Source organism: Podarcis gaigeae (genome assembly GCF_964106915.1).
Source record: "Podarcis gaigeae genome assembly, chromosome: 4".
In the NCBI taxonomy this organism is placed as follows: domain Eukaryota; kingdom Metazoa; phylum Chordata; class Lepidosauria; order Squamata; family Lacertidae; genus Podarcis; species Podarcis gaigeae.
In genome coordinates, this window is record NC_139677.1 from 65855847 (window position 1) to 65879945 (window position 24099).

The window sequence follows — 24099 nt, forward strand, 5'->3', positions numbered from 1 at the left end:
TGTTTTTGCTATTTATTTTGCGTTTTTGTTTTTGCGGCTTTTGTGTTTTGTTTTTGCAACTGCGTGGAATCCAGTTCAGCTACTGATTGAGTGAGTGAGTGAGTGAGTGAGTGTAGTACATTGTTTATTGCTTTCATTTTATGGATCAATGGTCTCATTAGATAGTAAAATTCATGTTAAATTGCTATTTTAGGGGTTGTTTTTAAAAGTCTGGAATGGATTAATCCTTTTTGCATTACTCTCTGTGGGAAAGTGCAGCTTGGTTTTGGAACGCTTTGGTTTTGGAACGGACTTCTGGAACAGATTAAGTTTGACAACCAAGGTACCACTGTATTGGGAACATTCAGGTCCTTTTAATAGAACAGAAGCAACTAATGCTGTGCTGATGATTTATTATGTGTGGGTTTCTATGGTGGTCCTAATTAATGAAAAAAAGAATTTGCATTCAAAAATTATGAAAGGTGTGAGACAATTCTGGTGAAATTCTAATGGGTGGGGTGTAGGGGTTTTTGTTGCACTTACCTTGCTTTCGAGGTGGCCAAGAACCTTCATTATGCAAATTCTATATCCAGCAGTCTGCATTATACAGCCCCCTGGTTGCCCATTCTTCCTAAAAAAAACCATGATGTCCTTAACTAGTTTTTTCTACAAGTTCAGAGATCTGGGAAGGCTGCCTACTATTCTCTTGACCTAACAGCTATTTTATCATTATCATTATTTATGCAATGGCTTTTTACTTTTAAATAAATCAGTGTGTGTGTGTGTGTGGAAGGGGGTGGGAATGTAAGAAGAAAAGAAACTACTTTCTTAAATACAAAATCAGTTATCATACTGATCTTAGGCACCTGGCAGCTGGCCTCTCCAAGTTCTCATGCTTCAGTGAAAGCCCACGGAAACTTTGATGGGTGTCTTCAGATGAGCCTGGCAGGTTGCAGAGCACTAAAAAAATGTTTAATTGAAAGTAAATGGCAAACACTACCTCTTGGCCACCTCACAATAATGAAGCAAGCTCAATCCTTCACCTTCTGAAATTAAGAAATTCTAAAGTGCCCTTCAGATTTGCTGGACTTCAACTCCCATCATCCTTGACGATTGCACAGGCTGGCTGGAGCTAAAGGCAGTTGTAGTCTGGCAACATCTGGAGAGTACCATGAATTGCCTACCAGAATTAGGAGGAGGGAGATGAGATAAAAAGTCTTCCCCTTGTTGTAAGCAAGGCAGGGTGTGCTGATGATGCAGGAGGCATATGAGAAATGACATGGCAGGCAAACCATGCACAAAAGACTACCAGGTCATCCAAACTTGGAGATATTTTACAGCGATTGGAACAGACTGCATAACCAGCAAATAAGCCTGCAATTACCAAAATTGTTGTCTGAGGCTATTAAAAGGAGGAGATGTTCTTCCACTGAAATTACCAGAATGGATAAAGAAAGATAGCTGGGATATTGTGAGTGCAGTAACAGAGTATCGAATGGAAATGGATGTTTACATTAAAACATAAAAAAATATATTGACAAACTGCCTTATAGAAGGAAATTAAGGTGATTTCAACTCTCTTTTTCTTAGGAAAATAAGAGTATTTTGCTGCTGTTCCTTTGAAAATATTAGAATGCTAATACTGTGCTAGGGTGGGTGGGTGGAGATATTATGTGGTAAATGTTAAATGATTAGCTAATAGGAAAATAGAATTTTGCTTTTCACTAGTACAGCATGTCAGTTTTTTCTTTAAAGCAGGGATGATGAACCTGTGGCTTCCCAGGTGTTGTTGTACTACAACTCCCATCATCCCTAAGTCATTCTGGCTGATGAGTTTGGGTCTAATGACCTGAAGAAACACAGGTATGTTTCTGGGGTCTAAAGGATTCTAAGATATGAAAAGCAGGGGGTATTTATTTCTTTAGAATACTTATATTCCAATTTATTGCCCCAGGAGACTCTCAAATCAGTTTACCAAATATCTGAACAATACAAAATTGAAGAAACGTGACTCATGTGAATATAGATTCAGATTTGATCCTTGGAATTTCAGAAGCAACAGACATTCCAGGATTAAAGAAGCAAACATGAAGAAACTGGCAGGTGAGTTTTGAGTTTTGGTGATTCTTTGGACTACTTGCTCAGGTGGCTGAAGGGTGATGAGATTCTGTGTTGTGGATGAGATTACAGGTCCTGGGTGGCAGGATTGTAATACTGAACTGCCACCGACAGTTACAAGCCTTCATGCGTTCCCGCATGACATCCTCTACTTTGAAAGTGATTTGTGATGTAAATGGGAGCTGCACTTGGTGCTCGCAATAGCTCTCGGGGGCTTTCTCAGGAGTAAGTGTATTACTTAGGAACCGATAGGATTTGATGGAGTAGTGATTTAAATATCCAGCAGGTGGCGGTGAGAGAACCTAGTTTGGCTCTCCTATTCTATGAAACAATAGAAGAAGCCGTGCCGGCTGCAGTTCCTGAGCCAGAGTCGTCTCAGCTGCTTTTACTGCTACACTTCACTTCAGTTGCTGTTTACAGAGGTGCCACCCTCTTCACAGACTGGACTATTATACCATTGCCTTTAGGGACTCTCAAGCCTGGTGCTGCTGACTGGAGATGCCAAACTGAAGATCATTTCCTTGGCATGGGATGAGCGGACCAAGCCTGGAGGTGAGATGTGCGTGCTGCGCAGTGGGACGCTTTTGAGCCTCTACCTGTGCATGCTTTTTGCTCAGTGCTAGTCTGTAGAAAACCTGGCTGGCTGGCTGGCTGGCTACACTGCCAAGGGCTCTGCTAGAATGCCTTTAGGGGGTGGTGGACATAGAGAAGGATGGCCATTGGGGCTTCCAGGGGGCAGCATTAGGCAAAATGGTTTCCAGGTGACCTGATGCAGCAGAGGACAAGGCTGTTGTGCCTTTGGTACGGAGGAGGGAGTTGCACTAAGTGACGCTCTTCTCGTTCTCATGGCACTGTGACATAAGAAGCTGTGCCTGCCAAAACTCACTTTCCTACATACCTGTAGGCGGTACTGAAGTCCTGTCCTCTGTTGCATCGGGAACGCCAGTTTAAATCAGGACTAAGAAGCTGCACTGTGACTTTGGAAAGCTTAAGGAAGGCTCTCTGGGGAGAGGGTGGCATTCAGACAATATAAACAGGAATTACTGCTCCCTTCAATTTCCCCTCTGTTGCCTTCTCCAGTCTTGGCCTGGGTGTTCTGGTACTGTTTATATTGTAGCATGATTCTGATGCACGTCCTGCTGAGAGACTGACTCCCCACCAAGTGTGCCTAGTGATGCAGTCTTTGTGGGACCTTTGCCTGCTCATCCTGGGGCCAGGGTTGTTATTTGCTGCATGCTGTTCAGTGCACAAACAAATAGCTGTAGTTAAACAGCAAAGCCCATTGGTGCTCACTACTTTGAAATGGGCCATGCCTTAACACATGGGTGTGTTTAGCTTTTATTCCTAAACATACCACCTTGTATATTTTTTTCTGCCCTCTTAACTCTTCCTTCCCTTTTCTTCCTTTTGTACTGAGTTGGGGAAGGGAAACTTCGGACAGGTACTCTTTGTGTGTTGAAAACCTTTTGAGATTAAAGAAAAGTGTATTGCTCTTTCTAAAGATCCTGGGCTTCTACCACACCCCCTCACCCTGCTGCCTATGTTTTGGAGCACTTGGTGCCATTAGGGAGCTCAGTATGCCTTTTCATGCAGAGAAAGTCAGCTTAGCATCTTGTCGCACAGAGGCATGAATGTGATATAAGGTACTTTTTCCACAGGAACTCAGCCTGGCTTCGCTTGCAATGAATTGACTTTTCTTTTTGCACCCTCTGTTTCTCTCTCTCCCTCCCACTTTCTGTTTGGATTTCTTAATAAGCTGTCATCACATTAAAAGGGGAAAAAATGGATTATACAGAGGAAAGACAAACTTAGCCAGCTGACTACCTGCCTACAGGTTTTTAAAAGACAATGAGCTTTTTCATATATAAATAAAGACTGTCCCTGGCATAGATGTAATTTGCTTGCCAGTATTTGGTTTGGTTTGGTTTTTGCTGCTGAAGCAGAGGAACATGAAAGGTAGCAAAGGCAATTCTGTTTTGCCCAAAGCTTCCAAGAAATTATTGGGAAAGTATTGTTTCTTTCATAAGGTTTTTATTGAGCAATTATTCATATCATACTTCAAAATCTTGTGTATTTAAGAGCTGTTCCTAAGACTGGCTTTATAGCACTTTGTGTCAAAATGACCTAGCAGAATCCTTAGCAATAATGTCTCCTAACGCCCTTCTGTTGATATATTGTCAATATCTAACATGTGCAATTTGACTCACAGTGGGCCTGACTTAGAAAACATATGAAGATGAAAACCTAGATTCCACACACCCCACCCAAACAATAAATCAGTTAAAAATAACTTGCAGCAAAACCTTCGGGGGGGGGGTGAGTCCAACAACCTCCAGAGAGCCACAGGTTCCCCATCCCTGGCTTAGATGCTGCATAAGGCAATGCAGAAGGGCAATAAATGTAACTGATTTTAATATTTTATTGCTGTATTGCTGTAACCTCACCTGGGACCTCATGGAGAAGTGCAGGTAAGAAATCTAAATAACAACAACACCAGAACAGCATGGGCATCTTTGCTGGTCCCAGGTAATCCTTCCTCACCTGAAAGACCAAGGCAAGGTTTGGGTGAAGGAAGTGTTAGTCAGAAATAACAATTTGTCACGCTGTGCATCATTCTGGTCTTAAATTACAGGCTTTTTATCATTGAATCTCCCTGGTTTTTGAAAAAGAAACTTGTTGTTTTCATGTTGGCAATCCCACGCTCTTCGCAAGGGATTTGAATCTGTTTTCTGGCAAAGTCAATTTAAAAAAGAGACAGAATTACAAATACTTAACTGATAGTGATCATTTCATTGGAAGGCACACATTTATCTTTTTCTCGAAGAACCAATAACTGCAGGTAGCCATGTCTGATCACTGAAACAAATCTAAAGAATAATAGTGGAATTGTACTTTTTTTTGCGCAAAAAGCAAAAGCCCTTAGTGATTCAACTTTTGAGTTATTCAGAAGGCTTCCTTGTTCTGTATTATAAAAAGGTGTGTTTGTGTGGCACTGTTTATGGCAGCAAGAGATATCTAAAATGAAAGTTCAAGATTATTCACCTCTCTCTGTTTATCTTCACAACAATCTTGTTGTATAGGTGAGAATGAGCAAAAATGACCATCCCAAGGTCACCCAATGGGTTTCATAGCTGAGCAGAATTCATTCTCCCTGTTCCAAGTCTACCCACTTCCAGAGCCGGCCCGCAGATGAGGCAGGGTGAAGCAGCTGCCTCAGGAAGCAGAAACACAAGAGGTGTTGCCCATCTTCCCCACCACATCAGGCGCTGGTGTAGCCCTGACCCCTTGGAAGTCAGAGGAAGGTCAGCGCCAAAGCTCTTCAACGGCCCGCTCTCGTCAAGTTTCAATGAGAATGGGATGTTCCAGATGCCCTTGCGGAGTTTGCCCCACCACCGCCGCCTGGTGGTGAGGCTTTGCAAGGGCTTTTCTTTGAGTGGAAGCCCTTGAAGAGCCTCAGATGCACTCCATTGTGGGGGCAGCGGTGGGATTTTTGTCTCATGCGCAGAAACATTTCGGGCCACCTCTGCCTACTATACCACACATGAATCATTTCTTTTTTCAGCTGATTAAGAAATTATATCTGTACAAGAGACTCCTCCAGCTCTCTCTAGTTTCCTTCTTTCTATCTTTTGTTACCTTACTACAAATTTCACCATCTCTTTTATTCTGCTGCTACTTCAATCACTGCTCCACAGTGAAGGATTTTCTATTATAAGAGGCTACAAGGGTACATGCCTACAAGGGTAGGTTGCATGGGGCAGCAGCTGATAGCCACTGCTTCCAGGAGCATTCCTTGCATGCCTTTCCTTGTCCCCCTAGAAGCCCTTTACTAAAGCCATAATGTCACAAGAGACATTGATTCTTGCATGTCCTTTAAGGGTTAGGGTTCAGGTTCTTGCATGTCCTTTTCCCACCACTTGCACACAGAAAGGAATACCAGAAAGTAGGGTCCTCATGCTGCATTTCAGCTTTCAGAAACTCAGTAGAAGATCCCAATCTCTTCTCTTACCCTACTTGTGAAATAAGCATTGTGCATAGTATCCACTTGGTGACTGGCAGCATTGTAGCTTCAGAATCAAACTGAGCATGCACTGTCTAACTTGGCAGCAATTGCTGCCATAGGCTTTGAGTTAAATTAAAAATTAAAGAGTTGCACTTTAAAAATTAAATTAGAAGATTGAATGCCTCATTTGTCAGAACTTTTTAACTTGCTGTGGCAATTTTTATCAGATCAATTTGAAATTTGGCACACTTCTAGACCTCACCAGAGATATCATGCACTCCAAGGTTCAACTTTTTAATTCAATAGGTGCCCTTTTTTCTTAAACAATTTGAAGCTTAGAATGGCTGGACTTTTTATGAATCTTGCTTTAAGTAAATGAAGATTGCTGTGCCCCTTTAATTAATTCACAAAAGAGTACAATTTAGGACCAAATTACTCGTGTTATATGTTCCAGTTATATGTTTAAAAAACTGTATTGGCTATTTTTTTAAAAAAAAGAAAGAAAGAACAGTCCTAGGATCCCAGTCTAGTACGTGCTCTCAATCCTGATTGGGGTCCACATTGGTTTCTCTTGAAAATCACCTTCAGCTCTCTGCTATTTCACCTTGAAGGAGTGTTTTTACTCCAATCAGGAGCATCCAGCAGATTGCAGGGGACTTGGGTTCCCCTCCCCCCTTAAAAATATAAGCACCCCATTTTAGTGAAAAAATAAATTGAAAAAACTAATAGGTTGACTCCTATTTTGAAGAGATATCTGAGTTAGGCTATGTCACAGACATACTTTATTATTATTTTTTTTAAAATTTTATTGAGGATTTTTTATTACAATAGAAAGAAAGAAAAAAAGAAAAAAAGAAAGAAAAAACAACATAACAGAGTACAAACAATGTTCTTTCTCTTCATTATTGGACCCCCTCACGTCTCTCACTCCTACTTTCCAAATTTATACAACCTCAACCAGCAAATTATCACCTTATTTCCATTCTTATTATACACTTTTCCAATGTTTTATCCCTAGCTTTGAATAATTTTATCTATATCTTAAATCTCTAATCTTACCATGTAGTCCATCAGTTGCATCTGCCATTCTTCCAGTGTGGGCAAATCTTGGGTTTTCCAATATTTAGCGACGAGTATCCTTGCTGCTGTTGTTGCATACATAAAAAAAGTTCTATCATTCTTTAACACCCTCTGGCCAACAATCCCCAAAAGGAAGGCCTCTGGTTTCTTAGGGAAGGTATACTTAAATACCTTTTTCAGCTCATTATATATCATTTCCCAGAAGGCCTTAACCTTGGGGCAGGTCCACCAGAGGTGAAAGAACGTTCCTTCAGTTTCCTTACATTTCCAACACTTATTGTCTGACAAGTGGTATATTTTTGCTAGCTTGACTGGGGTCATGTACCACCTATATATCATTTTCATAATATTTTCTTTTAAGGCATTACATGCCGTAAACTTCATACCGGTGGTCCATAACTTTTCCCAGTCAGCAAACATGATATTATAGCCAATGTCCTGTGCCCACTTTATCATAGCTGATTTAACCGTTTCATCCTGTGTATTCCACCTCAGCAACAAGTTATACATTCTTGATAGTACCTTAGTCTTAGGTTCTAACAGTTCTGTTTCCAGTTTCGATTTTTCCACCTGGAATCCTAACTTTTTATCCAATTTAAAAACCTCTTTAATCTGAGCGTAATGTAGCCAGTCTCGCACTTTATCTTTTAGTTTCTCCAAACTCTGCAATCTCCAATTGTCTCCATCTCTCTCTAATATTTCCCAATATCTCGACCATTTGACCTCCATATTGGGTCTTTTCACAGCTTTAGCTTCCATAGGTGATAACCACCTTGGGGTCTTATTTTCTAATAAGTCTTTATATTTTGTCCAGACATTAAACACTGCTTTCCTTACAATATGGTTCTTGAAATTCTTGTGAATCTTAACCTTGTCATACCACAGATGTCACAGACATACTTTAAGGCTGCAATCCTGTGCCCACTTACCTGGTAATAACCCCTTCTGAACATTTTCTTTTCTCGCTTCTGAGTTAACATGCATAGCATGTGGCATCCAAACTGAGATTCTGGAACAAACAGCAAAATGGAAAGGTAAAAACAAACAAGTGAAATGAAACATTGTGATTAACCACTCATCCTCTCAGAAATAAAACAACATACCAGCACAGTACTCACATAGGGCACCACCCAAAATTAAGTGCTTCTTAGCCCTTTTTTACAATGGCAGGGCTAATAGTATAGGTTTGACTCTGCCATGGGACTAGAACAGAAAAGTTATTCCCCTTGGCTGGATTATGCCCATAGAGTATTCATACAAAGTACTATAGACTCGCAGAGTCGCTTCTCAAGTCATCACCTTGAGCCATATTCTTAGCTGAGAATTCAATTTCTATCAATGATCAAAGGACATGTGAAAAAAGGCTGCATTCACACATTGTTCCAGCTCTCTTGCTAATACCAAAAACTCTGTAAGAAGTTGATAAGGGACCTCCATGCCTCATTAACTTAGCAATATGAACAATGATAAGTTCTCAGTTTGGAACAATTGAAAAGTGGGAATCATCCTCTTTGAATATTTTATCTGATGAGGGTGAAATCTCCTCTTTTGGAGAGGCTTTCTGAAACAATACAAGATATTAAGTCTATCATTTGGAACTGAATCATGCACATGCAGGGATACTGTGGAAACTAATAAATGAGTTTTCATCTCCTTGATTCAAAGGTGAAGGGGGAATTTTAAATGCTAGGAAAATAATATTATTTCAGGAGTAATCATTATACACTTCTGGCTTTTTGTGAACAAGGCTGCTGCTTGTGAAACCAATTTAAAGCAGAAAATATAGGATTGAGCTATTACTATAGGGCAACTGGATAAATACTTACATACATAATTTTATTTGTGTGCTGCCTTTTCACAATTCAAACCATGCTCAAGGTGGCTAACTACATGAAGAAAATATGTAATGACAAAATAACAAAAGTACTCATAAACAATAAATAAAATTCAAAGTTGAGATTGTCATCCACATAGGAAGGCAAGATTGCACTGTGGTAGAGAAATGTATGTTGAAGTTTAAGGACATTTACTGAAAATTTATATACTGTGGCTAGGGAGTAAGACTTTTTCTGAATCAGCTGGGACTTGCTTTCAAGTATGCATGAATACAATTATGCTACACAACTACTAAGGAAATGAAAAATATCTCGGGATGTGTTCCCATTTACTTTGCACTCACTGCATTTCCAGTGCTGGATTTTTAAGCTGTATTCACACGAGGCTGTCCAAAATGCATACTGAAGTGTTGGTGGGTTCCCATGAAGCAAGATATAGTGAGAACAGCAAGAGCCTTTATTGAACTAACAGAACTGGACAACAGGGCCAAAGCAACTGTTTATATACATTTCTGAAAGCCTGGGCCACTCCCACTCCCATCGTCTAAACTTCCAAGCTGTGAATCATAACTCAGAGTTTATGGGCCAATGGCAGAGGCCTAAATCCTGAAATGTTCTGTGATTGGATATCATGTATCGAATCATAACACAGAGTCTCAGAATCCTTAGTCCAGACTCAAGCTCAGGTAAACGCAGACCACTGAATACATAACACATATGTATCCTGTTTTTTTGTTAAAAGATGCTACTGTTTGATGCATTGTTTATTAAACCAGTTTCACATTGATTGCAGCCATTAAGCTGTTCTTAATTTGTCTCTAGCGAAGGTATGAAACCTTTCCCCTTGTCAGTGCCTCCTGGAGCATCCATAAACACAAATGAGTTGAAGCCATGCTGATGTGAACAGCTGAGGGGAGGTGCAACTTCACTGCACTCTAAGAGGGGGTGTAATATGAACACACCCTCAGTCTACAAACCTCTTAAATGGGAACAGCCTAATTAAAGTTTGAGTGGTTTGCTTTGACAATTGAATTCTATATGCCTGAATGTAATTCACAGTGAAAACTTCATCTCCTTAAAATTCATATCTTCATAGAAAGCCACAATATTTCCCTTCCTCCAGATATATATATATTTAAAAAAAAAACCAACAACCCTGGAATATGTTATGAAGTGCCACTGTAGAAAATGGGTGATGACAGTCATTCCACATGCATTCATCAACAATGACAGCTCTACAATTTTGTTATATAGAATATGAAATGGAAATTGAAGCAAAATAATATAAACTTGGACTGCATGCTGAAGCAGAAAAGTTTAGTTCCAGTAACAGCTGTAATAGGGAAAATAATAGCTGGAAAACTGTTCACCATGTAAAAGTCAATGCTGACTACCTACAGTTTCCATTATTTTCAGGAATATAGGACGTTGCCTGATATTGAGCCAAACCTATTGGTCCATCTAGCTGAGTATTATCTACAATGGATAGCAGTGCCTGTCCAGGGTTTTGGGGAAGGGTCTCTCCCAGCTAAGGGTTCAACTATTACTTCCTGGGAATATAGGTCTGAAAACTGATAGAGTGTAGGGGATAACAGGATACCGTATATAAAGGGCAAATCAACAAATAGTGACTACATCCTGACTACATCCATAAATCCATTTCCATTCCATGTATGCTATTCCAAGGTATCTGTTGAAACCTAAGTTCAACAAAGGCTCTACATAATTGTGAAAAAGTCAGTGCCTCAAGGTAGTGAGGTCATGAGTGGCTGTCCTTAATGTAAAGGTACCAAATAGAGCACAGGCAGCGATAATGGATGCCCTGCCTTGGTTGGCATCATGGCTGAAGACCCAGCTTCTAGGATCATGCAAATGAAGTGATGAATACTTTTCCATTGGAGATTGCAAGTGTGAGTCAATATTTGAAAGAAAAACAGGAAGATTCCAAATTGTGCTTCTTGTCTCAGTTCTGCTTGTCAACGGTTGATTGTTTCTTCTGAAATAAATGTGGAGTTGTCATTCTGAAAGTGTCAATATTGTACATAAAGAGGCTCTAAGCTCTGCACATCAGTGCGCACTGGTGTTCAGAGCCCTATGCAAATGTTCAGAGCAGCCTTCACCAATCTTGTGCCCTTCAGATGTTTTGGATTAATTATGCTGGCTGTGGTTAATTGGAGTTGTAGTCCAAACTGGAGTTGTAGTCCAAAACATCTGAAGGGCACAAGATTGGCAATGGCTAGTTTAGGGAGAGCTGGCCAATTCTGATAGATTCTAATGAGATCCTTAGAGCGTAGATTATGATGCAGAGTTATAAGGACTGGTTTTGTGCAGCCCTGGGTGTGTTTGCGTATGTGAAAGTGATATATATTTGTATTAAGGAAGTGTATTGGTTCTGTGTACCTCAAACAATGAGACAAATTGGGGGAGGTTTCAAGTCATGATCTCATGCTCCCAATTCAAATTATGCTCTTAACAAGACAGAGCAAGGATTCCCTAACTTCTTGAATTGCTCTGTGGCCTTGGTTTTTCCAAAAAGATAAGCTTGTGACCTTTTTAAAAATATATATATTTTCTTTTATGAGAAATAAAACCAACCTGAATGTGGATATACTCAGGATTAGAGAAGGGAGGGGGGCAGAAGAGAGTAGGGAGATTTTTGTTTTGTTTTGTTTTGATAGGCAGGCCTAGCTTTTAAGCATAGTGCATTATATTTCTAAGGCCACTCCAATCATACTGATTTGTAGAAGGAATGTTGAAGTAAGGAAACAGAGTTGTTCTTCACATGGGTTGTCGTCATTTTTCCTTTCAGATGTGAGAACTGGACATTAGCAGCAAAATTAGATTATTGTGGTGGCCTGCTTATTTCTTAGTCATTCTTTTTCCTAACAGTGATAAATCATTGCATGCTCTTTCTTTCTTTCTTTCTTTCTTTCTTTCTTCATGGAGGGTACTTCCAGGAAGGGGAAAGCTGTGAGAAAAAGTGTGAGTTATCCAGCTTTTTATGAAGTGAAATCACTTTTTTAAAAAAAAAACAAGACCTAGTCATCTAAACTCTGTCAGGTTTCTCATCTGAGGCACTTCCCTCATGCTCCCAGTTTTCAAACTGATTTCCCACAAAAAACAACAACCCTAGGGGAAGGAAACATGATTACTATTTTCACACACCAAAACTGTAAAGTATGCCCCATGGGAGAACTGTTGCACCATCTTTCAGAAATGTGGCAGCCTTCATCCTCTCAGGTGGCCATGCCTACAATTTGGAACCATACCAACAGGTTTTTTTAAAAAAAAAAAAAAAAAAGCTATAAGCTTTTTAAAAACACACACCCTGTATAGATTCCCATGAAATCCAGCAGGCTTGATCTGCTCTGGAGGGGCTCCTTTGCCCATAATAAAATTTCATCTAATTAAATGAAAAGGAAAGATAGAGATTGCCATTTTAAGATCCCCCATTATAGTCAATTGGGCAAAACATAGTTTTGGATTAAATAGGTCTCATTCAGACCAGAGTAACAAATCTGGCTGGATTGAAACAGAGTTGATCCTAAACAGATCAGGCTGCTTTCAAAAGCTACCAATACAAGGCAAATCTTGTGAAATGTATTTCTATGAAACATTTTCATTTAAAAAAAACCCAAATAGAAATGGATGTTGCCTCTGTTCCTCAGCCCTCAAAGCAGAAACGTGCATTGGTGTGGGAACTAAGGGCTTGGTAACATTGCTCTTGTATCTTGCACACTTCTGTGGGGCAAAAATTAAAGGTGTTTACAGAAGTCCCTGCACACATAGGTACAGAAGTCCCTGCACACCTGCCCAGAAGAAGAAGAAAAATTGTGGGGGGAGAACACAATAACATTCCATCAAGAACTACCTGCTACTGTGGACAGGATACAGCAATATAAAATAAGCTTTAAACCTCATGTTTGTGAGTCCTTGCATGCCAGCTGCACACATGGAAAATTCAGATCTGCGTGACTTGTTTGCAAAATATCGCCCCTGGAAGCACCCCAAGAGCCATTGCAGATGATGACATCTAAAGACCAATGTCATCTGTTTGGTTTCTGTGTGCCACTGCTTCTGCTGTGCAAGCCGCACGCAACTGAACTGATCCCTACTCATCCAAACGGAACACAAAAACACAGCGGTCTTGCCAAATCCCTGCGCAAGTTGACACCTCTTCCGCGAGGTACTTTCCCTCCCACTTCTCGCTTGGTAAGCAGCTGTCTGGAGACGGCCTCGCTTTTTGTTGCCACAACCAGAAAGGACACAGAATCAGCAAGCAGATGAGTCATGGGCAGGTCAACAAATCACTGAATCTCCAGTTGCCTTTGCTATTTGGAGATGGAGTAATCACAGCTGTCGTCTGCTGGCCCAGGACAATGGTCTTTTTTTGCACACAACCCGCTGGATTTGTTTGTATTTTGTAGAGAGGGCAACGCATTTCTGCAAAGATCAGCTAGTGTAAAAATATTTTCCCCATGTTACAGACAGAATTATGAGACACAGGAAGCTGCCATACTTAACCATACCCTTGGTCCATCGAGATTATCTACACCTGGGGTAGCAAGTTGGTGACTCTAGATGTTGTTGGACTCCAGTTCCCATTATCCATGCCTATTGGTCATGCTAGCTGGGGCAGATGGGAGCTGGAGTCCAGCAGCATTTGCAAGGCCACAGGATACACACACCTGGTCCAGGCATACTGGTTAGATTTCCATGGTTTCAGGTAGGGGCTTTCTCAGACAAACTCACCTGGGAACATATGGGGACCACAGTCTTTGCCGCGAGTAGAGTCACATGAGAATGGGGATTTCCTTTGTACATCTAATGGTTTATTCAGAGGATTAGATGCTAAAATGTATGCAGTTCAGAATGTATATTCAATATTATTGTCAAACAAATAAAAAGGGGGGAGGGGGAGGTAAGAAAATGTCTTAGGTGAATCACGAGCATTACTTTTATTCTGTTTTTTGGTGGTGGTAAAGCTTGTGGCTGAGTTAGTTGAGCTAGTGTGTTGTCACAGAATGTTCATTAATACTCCACATAATGAAGCTGCTGGCAACAGGATGTTCTCTGTCTAGCTTCTCTGGGGAAAGGACAGATTCTGGAGACCTGGAACACAGACTCTGAGACTGATCAGATAAGAGAAGGTCGGGCTGCAATGCTTATTAGCTGAAGGTAGTAGTCCATGGGGTAGAATCGAGTCCAAAGGAAGACTTGGTGGAATAAAACGAACATAAGGGTAAATGGAATGAGATACTACAAACTGAGGAAAGAATTGGGTAGGTGGAAGGGCACAGGGAGACTTGGCTGATTGAATGGGGGGGTTTGTTTTTGCTGTTGGGAGGATACTGCTTTTTAAATTATTAATTGTTTGTATTTGTATTTTAGATTTTGTGTGTGTGTTCATGGAATCTCCCTTCTGAAAGCTTTTGCTCTAGAACTGTGGTTCCTAACGTGGGGCACACTGAATTTGATTGGGGGGGCAATTCAAGAATGAGTTATTAAGAGTGAATGGCCTTTTAGGCTTCCTCCACGTGAAGAGGAGTTCATTTTTTGAATAATAAGAATTATATGTCACAGGGGGGAGGATTGGCATTTTAGATATGCTTAGGTGGGAGATGGCCAAAAAAGGTTCGGAACCACTGCTCCAGAAGGTAGCCTTAATGTACTTGAACAAAGACTTAGGCTGTGTACATACCATACATTTAAAGCACACCCACCCACACACTAAGGATCCTTGGAACTGAGGTTTAAAGGAACTGTGGATAGTAGGTGTGATGGGATAATGAGCTGCTTGTGCGTAAAAGCTTGATCCCTCTGGGGTTTGGCTAGTCACCCAAACCTAGGCACTAACGGAGCCCCCAAAGCATGACTCCGTCAGTCGCTGGTAGAATCCGACAGTGGGCGTCTACGGAACTTACTCCAACATAAAAGTTGTTTGACGGACATGCGCCTCCTGGACTCTCTGCGTGACAGCTTCCAGCGAGGGGTGGGGGTTGCTAAAGGGGGTCTTGTTACCTCCTCACTGTTCTCACTAGAAGTATCCCAGAGCCTCTCCCCCGATTCCCTTTCCGCTGGAACTCCTGCTCTCCCCCTACTGGTTCCTTCTTCTGCTGTAGAGTCTCTCCTATTCTCCTGGAGCCTCTCCACCACCTGTCCCTCCGATGGCAGTTCCCTGACATCCACCTCCCCCCCAGGGCCCCCTTCACACACACCCCGCCTCCTCTCCCACTGGCGGTGAGGGCGGAAAGCCCCGGAAGGAACTCTCCTCGTCGTCCGAGGATTCAAACACTTCTAACCACGGCGTACCGTCTCTCTCCTCGTCTTCCTCTTCTTCATCGGAGTCGGCTTCCTCACCCACCCCTGACTCTGGGAACCCTTCAAACTCCCCTTCCTCATCGGTGGTCCCAAGGTGTTCCCTTCTAAATCGTGCCACGGGTTGCGGTTTTTTTGGGAAACGCTGATGAAATGTTTCTATTAAAACCTCGTCCTTGACTAACTCTGCTGGTACCCAAGTGTTTTCCGACTCAACTTCCCCCTCCCATTCTACCAGATATTCCACCTGATTCCCCTTCCACCTGGAATCAATGATTCCTGCCACGTTCATGTCGCGTTCTCTCTCTTCTATCACGGGCGTTTGGGTGACCTCTCTCTCACGCTCCCCCCACTCACGTCCCTCTCGGTACGGCGACAGTAATGACCTGTGAAATACTGGGTGCAATTTCATGTGACTGGGCAGTCTGAGTTTTAATGTTACTGGGTTGACCTGCTGTATGACCTCAAAGGGTCCCAATCTTTTGGGTCTCAATTTCTTACTCCCTCCCTTGAACAGTAGTCCTTGGGTGGATAGCCACACCCAGTTTCCCACCCTTATAGTTTCACCTTCCCTCCTATTTCTGTCTGCTTGTTTCTTATATTCTTCCTTGGCTTTCTCTAAGTTAAGTTGAAGCTGACGGTGGATCACTTCCATCTCTTCAAAAAAGTGTTCCGCCGCTGGCACGCTCCACCTCTCCCCTCCTTCTCCTGGAAATGCCCGGGGATGACACCCATAATTTGCCAGAAAAGGACTCATCCCTGTGGACACGTTCTCCGCGTTGTTGTAGGCAAATTCTGCCAGAGGTAACTTATCTACCCAATCATTTTCTCTGTCTTTTACATAACACCTCAGGTATTGTTGTAAAATCCCGTTTGCCCTTTCCGCTTGCCCATTTGTTTCTGGGTGCCGGGCAGTTGAGAAATTGAGTTCCACGTGCAGTAAGCTCATAAGTTTCCTCCAGAACCTGGAAGTAAACTGTTTGCCTCTGTCGCTGACCACCCTCAAGGGGGCGCCATGCAACCTGAAAATATGCTCTACAAATAACTTGGCGGTTTCCTCCGCGGTGACCGCATGGGAACAGGCTATAAAATGACACATCTTAGTTAATAGATCTACCACCACCATGACAGCTGTTTTGCCCTTGGATTTTGGCAGGTCCGTCATAAAATCTATGGATACTGCCTCCCATGGCCTTTCTGGTGTGGGTAAGAGTTGTAATAGCCCCACTGGCGCCACCCTCTCCCCTTTCGCTCGCTGGCACCTGTCGCAACCCCTGACATATTCCCATACGTCCTCCCTCACCTTGGGCCACCAAAACTCTCTGGTAACCAACCACATGGTTTTGTGCTGTCCAAAATGCCCCGCTGTGGGGCTGTCATGCAACTGCTTGAGTACTCTGCCCCTCAGTTCCCCATCTGGTATGTACAGTGCCCCTTTGTAATACAACGCCCCGTTCTTTTCTTCAAACCCCCCTGTGTTCTCCTCTGTCCTCCTGAGTTCTCTGAATTTCTCTTGGGCGTATTCATCGTTCTCAGTACCCTCTATCAGTTCCCTCTGCCCCACCAATGCCGCCCCACACACCCAGCGGTCTTCAGGGATTACATGCCTTGCCTCAGGCGCTCCCTCCCCCTCTAAGTACTCAGGTTTCCTAGAGAGAGCGTCCGCCCTCACGTTCTCGGAGCCTGGCACGTAACGAATCTCAAAGTGGAATTTGGAGAACTCCTGGGCCCATCTCACTTGTCTCTGGTTCAGCACTCGTGCTGTTCTCCAGTATTCCAGATTTTTGTGGTCAGTTCGGACTTGAACCTTGTGCTGCGCCCCAATCAGCAAGTGGCGCCATCTCCGGAATGCTTCATGAATGGCGAGCAGTTCTCGGTCGTATACTGTGTAGTTCCTCTCAGATTTGTTCAACTTCCGCGAGAGGAACGCACACGGTCTCCATTCGGACGTATCTTTTCCCACCTGTCCCTCCGATGGCAGTTCCCTGACAGTAGGTATGAGTTTAGTTTCCATTTTTCTGTTGGGGTGTGCCTTAAATCTGCTTTACATGTATGGTGTGTATGCAGCCTCACAGTCAGGATGGAGAGTCAGGAATTTGAAGAAGCATTGGAAGCACAGAACTGAAGTAGAAACCAAGGAGAAATTGAGGCATCATTTATGCACACGAGGTATTTGCGACTTTTGGAAGAGGAAAGAAAAGGATTTTGGTAGCCTCACTGTCATGGCCAGCTGCTAGGATCTTAAGATGTTTATGTGTAAACATATGGAGGGTATGTCTTAGAAGGGAAAGTATAAAATGCAACTGCTCCACCATAATCAGGATCTTTTTATGAACAGTTGTGCAGATACTTTACAATGTGTAAAATTTGTAGTTGGGAATGTGTCTATCCGTGGCATCATCATACATTTTCACAGAAACGTTTGCTGTGTCAAATCAACATGATCTATGGCAAATATTGTGCAAAGAACGGCTCAGTTTGGAGATAAAATGAGACTGAATATGCAGTTATTTCCAAACCAGTTTAATAGTGGCCAGCAGTTCTTAGGTACATGGCAAAATACTGAATAAGGACTTTCTCTTTCTTTTTTTATGTACTTACTGGGAATTGACAGGAAGTACAGAGCTTCAAAAGGGGAATCTACTTCAGCTTAACAGCTCCCTTTATTTAAAAACAATGGCTAGGATCCAAGAGCTATTCCACATATGCACCAAAGCTTTCTTGGCCCTGTTCAAACCACTGTAGCCTCCTGTACCCTCTAGCTAGTTGCCCTGGATGTCAATTGGACCTTCCTAAGGGGGGTGTCATTTCATGGGGCTACATCTGGAAAGGAAACACACTAAGCTCTTAGTGTTTGTACATAAGGAAGAGCCTTATTCAGAAGTATAGAAGGATTTAGGGCAGTGTGACCGATTCCACTGCACTGGGCACTGACGCTAGGGGACACCACAGAGAGTCACAACTATAATGTAGTGAATTGGGCAGAACAGAAGGGAAGAAGCAGGTGGGGCACCGAATGTTGGCCTCACACAAAATGCCGCTGAAATCTGAAATACCAAAGTTCACCCCTGACATGATGGTTTTTAAAGTGTCGCCACTTAATGCATCCCCCCACGAAAGATGATAAAACAGGTTACATATTTGAATGTGCCAGTTTCATATTATATAGATGCAAAATTAAAAATATACTGTAATTTAAATGGAAATATGGTAAAGCTTGCCGTGGGGAAGATTGTGACCCTGGGGATCAATTTCCCTACTCTCAATACACTGTAACTTTTGAAAAGCAGCTGCAAGACCCCTTTTCTCCCATCTTAGGCCCCACATGCACTATACATTTAAAGCAGTATCATGCCACTTTAGACAGTCATGACTTCCCTCCCCCCAAGGAATCCTGAAAACTGTAATAAACTGGTAAGTAAACTGTAGTAAACTGTAGAAAACTGGTAAGGCTGCTAAGAGCTGTTGTTGTTGTTGTTGTTTAGTCGATTAGTTGTGTCCAACTCTTCGTGACCTCATGGACCAGAGCACGCCAGGCACTCCTGTCTTCCACTGCCTCCCAGAGTTTCATCAAATTCATGTTGGTCGCTTTCATAACACTTGTCCAACCATCTCGTCCTCTATCATCCCCTTCTCCTTGTGCCGTCAATCTTACCCAAGATTGACTTCTTTCCAGGGAGTCTTCTCTTCTCATGAGGTGGCCAAAGTATTGGAGCCTCAGCTTCAGGATCTGTCCTTCCGGTGAGCACTCGGGGCTGATTTCCTTCAGAATGGATAGGTTTGACCTTCTTGCAGTCCATGGGACTCTCAAGAGTCTCATAGAATCATAGAATCATAGAGTTGGAAGAGACCACAAGGGCCATCGAGTCCAACCCCCTGCCAAGCAGGAAACAAGCCGTCGTGCTGACTTCAGTGTGCAAACCACGCCCCTTCTTCCTCCTCTCGATCCCCTCCCCCCACCTCTCCTCCAGCACCACAATTCAAAAACATCTATTCTTCAGCGATCAGCCTTCTTTGTGGTCCAGCTCTCACTTCCATACATCACTACTGGGAAAACCATAGCTTTAACTAGATGGATCTTTGTCGACAAGTTAATGTCGATGGTAAGAGCTGTTAGGAGACCTCTATTCCCCCACCAAGCTAAAATTCCAAGTTCCCTGGGAATAGTGACTGATTTTTAAACCTTGTGAAGACATATTTAAACCGGATATACAGGCAACAACCAATTTACGTATGTCCAGTTGACACACAACAGCCCGCACATGAATCACAGTAACCGGGAAGTGGCCGGAGAAGGGGGCAGAATGGCGGTTGGCATGGGGTGGGGCAAGGGCTTATATGTGCTCTGCCACTGCATGTAATGACCCGGAATGCAACCCCCATGCAAATCAGGGTTTGCCTTATACTGGAAAGTCTTTCAAGAAGGGACACCTTCAGAGGATTGTCCTCCGTAAAGTCACCCTACATTCTTTGGATCCTGCTGGTCATTGAATGCAACTCTCAAACCTGTTAATACAATTTAATTGAGTTGTTTCAGGTGTTTTGGTAACTTTTCCTGACACTATGAATTTAAGTTTCTTGAACTATCCAAATTTGCATCTATATTTAGCATATATTTAGACACTGATTTTTTCTGACTCAATTTTTTTTTTCTTCCCTCACCCCTTTCTTTAAAGAAAGTCATGCACAAGATGATACTGAACTTTAAGCAAACTGGTTTTATCTGCCTCGGTTTGTTTCCAGCTAACACAGTTCAGTATTTCTTAGGAAAACTTCTGATCATTTATTGCTGACTTCACTGAGACAGTTTATGGTTCATTAGCTGATGATTCAGTTCAGGGACACTTTGGCCAAAAGAGGTCTCTGCAGGTTTACACATCTGCTGTGTGAATTGGTTCCCAATAAAGAGCAGGGCTAGAGCTCAACTTCCATTATTAAAGCTATTTCTAAAATTAAACCAAGACATTTTACACTGCGAACTCTTACTGGAAACTCATTGTTCACTTAAATGAAACAGCCACTCACAGCTGATCTGGAGTATTTCTACTCTACTTCACAAATAATTATGAAATATAGTTAGTTTTCTCTATCACTGTATCAAGATGATAATACAGGGAACCTAAGAGGTGTTGCTGGTGGGGTTTTGTTTTGTTTTATTTTATTTTCAGCATTGGTGTGCTTCTCCATAACTCAAAGAGAGAGTGTGGTGTAGTGGTTAAGAGCGTAGACTCGTAATCTGGTGAACTGGGTTTGTGTCTCTGCTCCTCCACATGCAGCTGCTGGGTGACCTTGGGCTAGTCACACTTCTCTCAGCCCCACTCACCTCACAGAGTGTTTGTTGTGGGGAAGGAACGGAAAGGAGATTGTTAGCCACTTTGAGACTCCTTCGGGTAGTGATAAAGCGGGATATCAAATCCAAACGCTTCTTCTTCTTCAAAGATTTTTGGATGGTTTACAGAAGAAAACAGTGTAAATACGAAATTAATATTTCGTTTTTATTTCAGGCTTTTGTGTTTTATGTCAAATCAGAGCACACAGAACCCACAGGATAAAAAACACCAAGGCTTACACCACATAAGTCAGGTGTCACCAACCTTTTTGGGCGGTATTGCCCTAAAATGGTTTGTATTCAACACAGTGCGAACTGATTTCTGCATTGGGACTTCCCCTTTATCTTCTCCCTCCTGCAGCCCCCTATGAATCCTCAAAACCTGTGCTGGAGGCCCCCTGCTACCACCCCTGGGGCAGATTTTGGGAGTGCAAGGGTGGCTGTGGAGCGAAGGGGAGTAAGAGGAAGCCCTGCTGCATGAGCAGGAGTCTGTTGAAATTCCTCTTATGGGCCAACACAGCTCCTGTTTGTTTTTTAATAACATACGGTTGAATTACTTCTCTTTGCTATGTTCGAACAATCTTGTGTTACATCATCCGCAGGAACAGCATGGAAAGGGAGGGGTGGAGAATGCAGGAACACATTATTCCTGTTTTGTTTTGCCATTCTTACTGAGCTACAGCCGCATCATAGCCATGACCAGCAATCTCAAGGACTCTGAATACTATCATTGTGTCAGCATCACCATCTGCCTGCTTAATATGAAGGCCAGCATTATGCATGTGAGCTAGCAAAGCTTTTGTAAGCCTTGATTTATTGTTCAGAAAAGCAGCTTGATGTTGCAGTCATCAATAGATCACTTAGACTTGGTTGCTTTTCACCTATATTGCCTTCCTTTTATTACCATTGTATTCTACCCAAATATGCTGTTATGCTGCCATAATGTCGCTTACATAAATGGCACATAGAATGTCTAAATTGCTCAGTGGTTCCACCGATGAAGCCAAATTACATGTTATAAGAACCCTCAACATGCAATGTGTTGTCAGGCAGCTGTTCTGCTCATGAGGCAGAGTATTTATTCTCCACAACACTATTTTTATCTCAACAACAACATGCAATCATAGTGTGCCAGGAACAATATCACTGCCATCACCCATCCACATTACCACGTGATGGCTATTTATCAACAATATTTACTGATGCCCAGATATTATACAGATTATTGCACCTGCTGTCTCAACTTCCTTGCAGCATTATTTCCAATAGTGATACTGTGTTGCCATATTTCAAAAAGCGAACATCCAAAGTTGTTGAGCCGATTTTCAGAAATTCCACACAACAGACAAATTCCATACATGTCCAGAAAATCTTGGATATTTCTGGGAAATCCCGAATTTATGGCAGCCCTATATAACTGATCAGAAAGGATCTTACTAATCATATCAAGGTACGTGGTGCATTTCTTGCACAATAAGGTTGTAATGACAATGGCATCATCACAGTATTGCTGCAATTTCAGTTCCAACCCAAACTTGGTGTAAGCAGGAATGTTGTCACTCCAGTGTCATAATAAACTATGACTTTATTGTCATCAGAACTATCCTATGCAAACCTCTGACTCTTGCACTTTCCCCTACCCCACTATCCTCTTACATAGCCACTAAGAAAATTCAGAAACTTTAGTATCTGTTTTGAATTGTCCAGAAATTCTTGTATTATCAAAACCTGACAAGCTGTGATTAGTTGTGGTTAACTAAAGTTTGTTGAAACTTCAAATCACAGGTTACAAAGATGTCCTATTTTGACAAAACCATAGTTAAGATGAACTGCAGTTTAGCATTATATTTGAAATCTAAACGGCTGTCAATGAGTAACAGAAGCAGAACCTTCCTATCCACTTGTGGCAGCTCTGAAGCAAGAGGGAGGTGAGGATATGAGCCAAGGGTTGAAAAGATTAGTTCCCAACACAACACACCATGGTTTATCATTGTGGTGACTGAACACAGACATAGAATATAGACACTTTCTGTTGCTTTTTGTGACACGACACATCAACATTGACTTTAAAAAATAATCCTTTTCTGAACAGAAGCAGTTATTTGGGGGCACTTAGAGTTGACACAGAAACGCACACTTCTGCTTTCATACCTCCAGCTGTTGATATGTTTAATATGTTAGCTACAGCTATCTCCCTCTGGTGTGCGTTTTACTTTCTACAGTGAATGAGCAAGATGAAGCTACTGATTATTACCTTGTTTGCTGGGTAGAGAGCCTGAATTCACTTGTTTGTTTGTTTGTTTGTTTGTTTGTTTGTTTGTTTGTTTGTTTGTTTGGCTTGTAAATCACCCCCATCAAACCCCCAGTTTTCAACTTAAATAAAGCTAAGCACAGACCCATAACAATACAACCCTAAGACATGTCATAAAATTATAAAATCAACAATATGCAAAACAATGCTGATAACATTTCTATGTTGTTGTTTAGTCATTTAGTTCTGTCTGACTCTTCGTGACCCCATGGACCAGAGCACGCCAGGCACTCCTGTCTTCCACTGCCTCCCGCAATTTGCTCAAACTCATGCTGGTAGCTTCAAGAACACTGTCCAACCATCTTGTCCTCTGTCATCCCCTTCTCCTTGTGCCCTCCATCTTTCCCAACATCAGGGTCTTTTCCAGGGAGTCTTCTCTTCTCATGAGGTGTCCAAAGTATTGGAGCCTCAGCTTCAGGATTTGTCCTTCCAGTGAGCACTCAGGGCTCCTTCAGAATAGATAGGTTTGATCTTCTTGCAGTCCATGGGACTCTCAAGAGTCTCCTCCAGCACCATAATTCAAAAGCATTTCTATAGGTATAGCAATTGTTGGAATAGTAATCATCATCATACTGAGAGCAACTGGAATGGTCAAGGGATGGAGCAATTCCCCCATGAGGGAAAGTTGCAGCATCTGGGACTTCTTAGTGCAGAGAAAAGAGTAAAAGGTGACATGACAAATGTTAATAAAATTATGCGTAGCATAGAGAAAGTGGACAGTGAAAAAAAATTCCCCCTCTCATAATGATAGAACTCATGGACATTCGATGAAGCTGAATGTTGGAATATTCAGGACAGATAAAATAAAGTTCAGGGAAGTTTTTCATGGTTGATGTTTTACTGTTTTTTAATATTTTGCTGGGAGCTGCCCAGAGTGGCTGGGGCAACCCAGTCAGATGGGCGTCATATAAATATTATTATTTTTATTATTATTAAAGCATTTCTTTCATAGAATCATAGAACTATGATTCTATGATTCTAGAGTTGGAAGGGACAATTCTATGAATTGAACTCACGCCCATAGGAGCCAGTGATGGCCACAAACTTGGATGGCTTTAAAAAGTAATTAAATTCATGGGGAAGAACTCTACTAACCGAGATGGCTGTGTTGTACCTTCACTGTTGG

At 42.1% G+C, this 24099-nt stretch overlaps 1 protein-coding gene across 1 annotated transcript in view; it reads left to right on the top strand.

The window, feature by feature from the left end:
- The first annotated feature begins 2429 nt into the window (after positions 1 to 2429).
- The window catches only part of HTR1F (5-hydroxytryptamine receptor 1F), a 107220-nt gene continuing 85550 nt past the window's right edge, over positions 2430 to 24099 (top strand). The window contains exon 1 of the mRNA XM_083737128.1: positions 2430 to 2649. The gene's annotated coding sequence lies outside the window, so the exon portion shown is untranslated. The remainder of the gene's footprint in view (positions 2650 to 24099) is intronic.